Raw genomic sequence first — 8909 nt, forward strand, 5'->3', positions numbered from 1 at the left:
TTGATTTCGTCTCCTGTCATAAAGTCAAACATCGCAGTGGGAGGGAGGGTGAGAACAGTCACGGTGCTCCTTCTGCTTGGTTACTTGTTGCRCCGTTGGACAGTGTTCATAGTTGAACGTTATTTACCGTTAATTGCGATGTTTCAGTTGTGGTTTCTGACATGGGCAATATGGGCAACCGCCCAGGGCGTTATTTTTCTAGGGATAGCAGGAGACCTCTGCGGATTGTAACACAGCGATGAAAGCAAAACAGAATGAAATGAGTTTTAATTGATACTGGTTAAATATATTTCAGCTCTAAGTATTTCATATCTAGGTGTTTTAATGGGAATCTGGATCTTTCAGATCAATATGAGAACCAATTTTGATAGGTAAACTTAATTTTATTGTGTCACGTAGCACTTGGCGCTGGTCTTGGTCTCGGGTTCGGTGGTCTTGACTACAACTCTACTACATGGCTCCTTGGTTGCATGTCCTCCCCCCACACACCTTGTTTCCATCCCCGTTCAGTTGGATTTCTTTCTAAATAAATGTCACTAATGAAGTTCATGCTATGTTAGGACAGGAGATGAGATGGTTCCATCCCTGAAATTATGATTCATAGAATCACATATCTAAGTCTAAACTGTTACAGAGAATAAACACAATAAAAACATGTTTAATCTGTGGTTGTGTTGATTAAAATGGCACATTTCTGTTTAAAATTAAATACGATTGGTACACTTAATGATATTAGCGATTAGGTTATGTATTCAGCAAGTACTTTTATTTTTAATGCTTAAGTATTTTTAAAAGCCAGTGCTTTTTTACTTTTACTTAAGTAAAATGTTAATGTGGTACTTTGACTTTTACTTGAGGACATTTTTGACTGTGTTTGTACTTTTACTTAAGTACATTTTTTGAGTACTTTCTCCACCACTGGCGGTGTGAGTCATGGCGGATAAATACATACTCGGCAGACATTAGGTCCTTTGGCACAAACACCTGTGGAAGGCAGTGATGTGCTGCTAACGGGGCAAAAGATCTAGATTCCCCATTTAGAACCGTTCTATTCCCCTGGGAATCAACCGAACCCGACGGACCCGGAAGAAATTCCCCTAGTACCTGCAAGGGCTGGCCCAGGACCAACTCAGCTGAAGAAATCCGTAGGTCCTCTTTTGGGGCCAAATGCAGGCCCAACAAAACCCAAGGAATGCTATCCAACTATTATCCACCAATGAGGCCCGCAATGTGCGATGGAACCTCTCACAAAGACCATTGGCTTGCAGATGGTAGGCAGCAGTACGGTGGAGTTTAACCCCAAGGCTCTCTGCCACTGCAGTCCACAACTCTGAAGTGAACTGGGGACCTCTGTCAGAGGTCAAGTCCAATGGCACACCAAACTGGGACACCCAGGAGGAAATAAATGCCCAAGCCACATCAACCGAAGTGGTTGATGACAGCGGAACTGCCTCCGGAAATCGAGTAGTTCTGTCCACCATCGTCAGGAGATACGTAAAACCGCTGGAAGGTGGAAGCGGCCCCACTAAGTCCACATTCACATGCTCAAACTTCCGTTGCGGAACAGAAAAGTGCTCCAGTGGAGCCTTAGTGTACCGTTGGACCTTGGCACACTGGCAAGCCAAACAAGAAGTCGCCCATGTCCGTACATCTTTACGGAGTCCCGGCCTCACAAACTTTGCCCCTACCAGTTTAACAGAAGCTTTGACGCCCGGTTGTGAAAGGGAGTGAACTGCATCAAAATCCCACAGATGCCAACTAGAAGCGACCAAAGGCTGAGGTTTGCCAGTCGAGACATCGCAAAGAAAATGAAAGGAGACCTCCTATAAATGCAAACTGGATTCAGCTGCTTTAAAGGCCAGAATATCCTGGTGTGTCAGTTGATCTGTGGCCATGGCGAGGTAGTCCACACCTAAATGCACAGAAGCAACCCTTGCTCTGAACAGACAGTCAGCCACCAGATTATTCTTGCCAGCCACATGTTGAATGTTAGTGGTGAACTCTGAAATGGCAGACAAATGCCATTGTTGCTAAGCCGACCACGGTTCAGAAACTTTTGCCATAGCAAAAGTGAAAGGCTTGTAGTCAACAAAAGCAGTCAAGTCCCTGCCCTCCAACATGAAGAGGAAATGGCGTGTTGCCAGAAAAAGGGCAAGCAGTTCCAGGGACAGGTCAAAGAAAGGTCCTATATTTTTTTTCAGCATCCCGGAGTTTCCTGCTAAACAAAGCGAGGCGTTGCCAGGCACCATCCACCCATTGCCCACAAACTGCCCCAACTGCATATTCAGAGGCATCAGTTGTTTAGAGCCACAGGAGCAACTGGAGATGGATGGGCCAAAAGCGCAGCATTAGCCAAGGCCTTCTTGGCATCATCAAATGCCTGCGCCCTCTCGGGTGTCCACTCTATCTGCTGGTCCCCTTTTTTGCCTCTAAGTGCTTCATACAAGGGGTCCATGAGGTGAGCTTCCCGTGGGATGAAACGGTTATAAAAGTTACTCCTCCAAAACTCCTGCAGGGGCTTCACTGAGGGAGGGCGGGGAAAAGCGGAAACTGCTTCAAACTTTGCAGGCAGGGGAACCGCCCCTTGAGATGACACCTTGTGTCCCAGGAACTCAACAGCAGGCAGTGGAAAATTGGCATTTAGCTGGGTTCACGATCAGGCCATGTTCACTGAACCTAACAAACAGCTGATGAAGATGCACCATATGTTCTTCCGCAGAGGGACTAGCCACCAGTATATCGTCCAAATAGACGAACAAAAACAGCATACCCTGCAGGACCAAATCCATAAGCCGCTGGAAAGTCTGCGCTGCGCCTTTAAGACCGAAGGGCATCCGTAAAAACTCAAAGACCAAAAGGCGTGATAACTGCGGTTTTGGGTACATCTAAAGGATGCACTGGAACCTGATGATAGCTTTGCACCAAGTCCACCTTAGAGAACACGGTTGCTCCAGCCAGGCGGGCAGAAAAATCCTGAATGTGAGGAATTGGGTACCTGTCCTTACTGGTTGCGTTGTTAAGGCACCGACAATCCCCACAGGGTCGCCAACCCCTGTCTGCTTTGGGAACCATGTGCAACGGAGATGCCCATGGACTTTTGGAGCACCGTACAATGCCAAGATGCTCCATATTTGCAAACTCCTCCTTTGCTATCGCTAACTTAGCGGTGTCTAGGTGGCGCGCTCGTGCAAAAACCAGTGGACCGACTATTTATACAATGCTCCACCCATGCTTAGCAGAAAATGTGGGAACCGTTAAACATGGGAACCCTGTTAACATACGCTGATACTAATCACCTGTGGCAAGCATGTTGGCGAGAGGTGCTTGTACCGAAGTGGCAAATACTTTAGTCCGGTGGAAAACGGTATATCTCAGCACTTCCTTATAATATCCTAAAATTATTTATAGACATATTGTGCATTTTTGAGTGGTACAGAGGACTAAGTGGTCTGAAAAAGGACCACTGGGTGGCGGAATGGTTGGCTGGACGGAAAAATAGGCAGGCAAACCCAGAAGCAAGACGGAGTGTCCCGGTGGTTTGTCCTCTGAAGTAAGTAGGAGATAAACCTGCAGGCTTTGCTCTCTGATTATAATGAGACATGGAGTAATTATAAATGATTTCAGATTACGTTTTATATGTCTGGTATTTTGATTCTCTGCCCTCCTCATACTTTTCTGTTAGCGGGAGCTAATGTTTATGTCAGCTATGCTACTTTAGCTGTTCGCAGCTAAGCGTGGATTTTTAGTATCACACTCAGCACAGTTTGAATCTTTAATCCATAAAAATCATCTGTGTGGTTCTTACAGTATCTGTTTTGCCCAAAAGGTTACAATCAAATTCCTAAGTCATGTTGCTCACTGGTATATATAGTTTGTGAGATATTCTGATTTGCCTTTTACTTTATTTACTAAGTGAATATAATTAAGTGAAATAAATTGCCTTTCAATTCTAATGTATTGAATTTCTATCTGTATAAATAACATTTTATATTTATCTCTACACAGGACAAAATGGCCGACTGATGGATCGGGTCTGGTGTCATTTCACTTTCTGGAGGATCAGGATCTTTCAGATCTCATCTACCTTCTGCAATGATGGAACTGCTGAAGGAACACACTGATCCTCTAACAGAATTCTCAGATCCAGACATCGATGTCTGGTGTCCTGCAACATTTAGATACGTCCTGGCCCAACACACCAGAATTAAATGGCTGCTCAGGACAAAGTGTTAACCAGTAATGGTACTTCAGGCCATCAGTATTAACATTGTTGATTTCCTTGTGAATCCCCAGTGACTCTTCGTGTGTTCCTCCATTTTCAGAATACCTCCTTGTGACGTCGTGGTCCTACCACTCAAAGCTCTTAGCTCCTGGCTGTTCCTGGTGTACTCCACCCCTCGTGCCGCCGTGGGATTTTACCCTTGTGAGTGGAGGTACCCGATCCTCCACTCACATCACCCTGCAGTTTATTAACCTACCTGGAACCCCTCGTTGGCTGCCTCCCTCAAACTGCTCCCGGTGAGCTGAAGTTTGTACCTGTCCACCCTCCAACGCCGCCCACCGGATTTCTCAAGACACAAGCTGGTTCCGCAGCCAGATCCTCCTCTCCGAAACCACCCCTGGAAATCCCAGTACTCACCCCGGCTCCCCTGCCGCCTGATCAAGTAAAGCCGCTCCCGTTCATTCAGAATTCTAACGTCCCACAGACCTTGAACTCACCACTCATTCTCTCCTCCTCAGTGAGCCTGTTCCAGTTGCCGCTTCCCTGTGAAATCTGCTGATCTGACACTGTTTTGGTGCTTTTATATTAAAGCATCTTTTACTGATTATCGGCTTTCTGTTGTTTTACATGTGGGTCAAAAGGTTACCTTCCGCTATGGCAAAGGCCAGTCTGCACTGATTAAGGAGACACCATAACATCTACCAACAGAGCAGGTTAACTACTGTAGTTGTTTGAAAGGTGTCTTGGTCCTGTTGACGGCTCAATTTGAAACTTCAGGTTTTGGTGTTGAACCTCCCAGAATCTCAGCTGCTGCAGATTGGTTGAAGATGCAGAGAAAAGTACAAATAGACAGTTAGTGTTAGAAAAAATTATGTTGATTTTCCTGAACAGCTGTTGCACTGACAGACCTGACTGTGACAGAACATTACTGAACCTGAAAATTACTTGGATCATCACAATGTATGTAGAAATTTTTCTTTCTAGGCTATTTTTGCAGTGGTGCTTTAAATAAGTGGTGCTTTAAATAAATGCATAAAATATTTATATTCCTAAGTATGTGTTTATTAGCTGTCAATTGTGTCAAAATATCAATTAAGAAATTTACTGCTTGTGAAAATTGAAACTATCTGAATATATTTTACCTTCTACATTAATCAATTTGAAATGAAGACGAACAAGAACAGCAGGTTTGTCCTGGTTTGCAGATGAGGTATATGTTTGTTTAAGGGCCAATGAAACACAGTTTAATCTGAAGATTCTGGAGGATGTGCGAATAGGTCAGTCACCACGAAAAAAATTTACTGTCTGATACGTTGTTCCAGAAGTTATCTCTACAAACAATAATATTGTTCTTTTGAGACCATTTTTTAAAGTAATGTAATGGCAATGATGTAATAATAATGCAAGAACACACTCTCAAAGGTCATTAATCTTTAAATTCTAATGAACATTTAACACTGGAGCTGGAAGACATTTTTAAGACTTTTATTATCCAGTTTTTGGTAGGAAGAAAAAAAAAAAAACGATAAATCATGCCAATGGAATTGATTGAGTTTGTTTTAATTTATCATCCGATTAATTGATTTATTGATTATTCTGACAGGTCTATGCATGAACATTAGACTAAATCCTTAAATAAGTTGACAAGTCAACATAAATGACGTACCTTTCAGTTTGTTCTGGTGAATAAAGTTAAAGTCTAGCAGCAGATGATGTTCCTGCAGGTCCAGGTCTACCTTCATTACTGCTGAAGCAACAAAATACGGTTTCAGTGATGATGACCAACATCCATAAATGCCATAATCTCCAGAAGATGCTTGCAGACTTCGGCATCATAAAACTATCTCAACCTGGGTTAAAGTTAAGACTGAAGACAGACTATCAAACTGTGCAGAGTGAGATAATAAAAATACATGGACTCAGCTCCCAACAGCTAAGGTAGCATAGCTCACATAAACATTAGCTCCCGCTAACAGAAACATGGGGATGGCAGAGTATCAAAATACCATACATATAAAACGTAATCTGAAATCATTTCTAATTACTCCATGTCTCATTATAATCGGAGAGCAAAGCCTGGAGGTTTAGCTCCTACTTACTTCAGAGGACAGACCACCGGGACGCTCCGTCTTGCTTCTGGGTTTGCCTGGTTATTTTTCCGGCCAGCGAACCATTCTGCCACCCAGTGGTCCCTTTTCAGACCACTTAGTCTCCTGTACAGCTCAAAAAAGCACAATATATCTATAAATAATTTTAGGATATTATAAAGAAGTGCTGAGATATACCGTTTTCCACCGAACTGAAGTATTTGCCACTTCGGTACAAGCACAATGAGAAACGTCAGAGGACTAAACTCAGAGCAAAACTCAGATGACCCAGCTTTTACTAGCATGTAAACGCACCATCTACACACAAATCTGAGAGCTTCCCCGAAGCGTGAAATGAGTCTCAAAAATACTTGTGCACTCGCAACCGGGTCTGTGTGTAAATGCAGTTTTGTGTGTGTGTATCAGGTGGTTTGTGTGTCCTTTTGCGACATTTATAGGCGTAGGAGAAGGTTTATTTTAATTTTAAGGTTTACAAATCCAGTATTACACACACAGATATTTTTACACACGCACAGATACTTTTACACACGCACAAATCCTTGTACACACGCACAAATCCATGTACACACGCACAAATCTTTTTACACACGCACAAATCTTTGTACGCATGCACAAATCCTTTTACGCACGCACAAATCTTTTTACACGCGCACAAATCTTTTTACACACACACATATATTTTGGGACTATTTTCACTCCATACAAATAGTTAAAGACACAGAAGCTATCACAAAGTCCCACTGAAACTGACGTCCGTTGAAACACACAACTTCGAGCCATTAGTGCGAATCGGGGTGTCGTTAGCTGCGACCAGTGGTGGTCCGTTACTTTTGCACAAAACGTCAGCTGCCGAAACATGATGCTCCGCTGTGCAACCGAGTCCACCAGGAAACGCCGTCCACAAACCTCATCCATGATGAAAAGTAGCTTGTCCGAGCTGCCGGCACACACAGCTGCTACCGAGCGCCGGCTCTGTCGTTTCGCACGAACGAACACGGAGGAATGTAGCGCTTCGACTTCACTCCGAACCGGCGATGGTAGAAACAGAGAACGTCGTCCTTCCGTCGCTCCGTCACCGCAGCCACGGCATCAACAGGCTCCGACTCTCCTTGGGTGCGTTCACACTGCAGCCTGAAGTGACACAATTCCGATTTTTTTGACATAATGCGACCTGTATCCGATCTTTTCATGGCACAGGTCGGATTCTTTTTCGAATGTGACCCATATCCGATACGTATCCGATTCAAATGCGACCTAACGTCCACACCGTATTCATCTGAACTGAACGTCACTGTTTCTCCACAAATCTCACTATTCTGCGTCCTGATACACGGAAGTGGGAAGAAAAACAACAATCATGACGGACTATATGAGGATTAAGTTGTTAATATGCTGCTCCGGCCGGACAACAACTTCAAATGTGTAAGCTAAGCTCCACCGTTAGCCTCCATGTTTACTTCCATCATTATAGCTTAAGGACGAGGAGAAGAGTAGATTTGATTAAATGTTTCTGCTGTGTTTTCTGTGAAAGTACGTTTTGTGATAGTAGCTTTTTGTCCAAGTGGGTTAACAGATAAAGAACTGTCAAAGATAACAGCAAAGTGATCCGACAGGGCGACATCAGTTACAGAGACATTGGAAATGTTCATACCCTTACTGATAACCAGGTCCAGTGTGTGTCCATGAGTGTGTGTTGCTTGTTTGACATGTGTTAAACCAAAACTCTCTAATATTTTAAAGAGCTTTTTTGCCTCTCGGCCTTGGGGGTTGTCGACATGAATGTTGAAATCACCGACAATTATCAAACAATTGTAATCAATGCATATGAGAGATAGAAGTTCATTCAAGTCCGTAAATAAATTTTCCTCATATGTTGGAGTTTTGTATAGAGTTAGTGTCAAAGTTTGTTTGTGGCCTTTTACCTCGAGTCCGAGCCCACACATTGCGCTGAACCGATGTAGCTGCCACTGCCCCACAAAATGCCATGGCCAAAATCCTGGCTGTCTTTCTTTTCGATCTTCTTAAGAGGAGTATGTTATTAAGATGCCTGCGGTTGGACAACTGGAAGATTGCTAAATATGTTCCATTTCCATCCATGTTTCCATCCATTTCCATGTTTTATGTTCGTCTCAGGTCGACCTTACGACAGATGCACTCAGGTTCAACGTATTTATTCTAACAAGAGAGGAAATCAAGTTGGTCACTTCACCAGCTTCTGCCCCTTCACATTAAATAAAATACATAGTTCCCGATGAGCAGTTAAAATTTGTAAAATTTAAAATACATATTATAGGTTAAAAAATACAAAACATCGCAATATTTGTCCATTACACCCGGAATATAAATAAATTTGCTTAAAATATATTTTATAACTACAATACGTATAAATACATCACAGATCTGACCATAATACATACCGCAGTAAAAGACGGCAACAGAAAAAGGGGACGAGGTGTCACTTGGTTGCTATGGTTACAACAACCGGTCAACAGCAGTATAACATAATTAATGACCGGAGAAACAACTTTTTGACTAAACATAGTGAATTTGAAGAATGAATAAAACATTTTTCGATTCAC

General features: G+C 43.0%; 1 long non-coding RNA gene across 1 annotated transcript; it reads right to left on the reverse strand.

Moving 5' to 3' along the window:
* Positions 1-4822: 4822 nt before the first annotated feature.
* Positions 4823-6435, reverse strand: LOC103460465 (uncharacterized). The gene is made up of 3 exons (XR_532931.2): positions 6322-6435; positions 5889-5966; positions 4823-5032 (listed from the first exon to the last, which is right to left on the reverse strand). It is a non-coding gene; the product is annotated as an uncharacterized LOC103460465 (long non-coding RNA).
* Between the last annotated feature and the right edge of the window lie 2474 nt (positions 6436-8909).

The sequence above is a fragment of the Poecilia reticulata genome, unplaced genomic scaffold (genome assembly GCF_000633615.1).
Source record: "Poecilia reticulata strain Guanapo unplaced genomic scaffold, Guppy_female_1.0+MT scaffold_247, whole genome shotgun sequence".
NCBI lineage: Eukaryota > Metazoa > Chordata > Actinopteri > Cyprinodontiformes > Poeciliidae > Poecilia > Poecilia reticulata.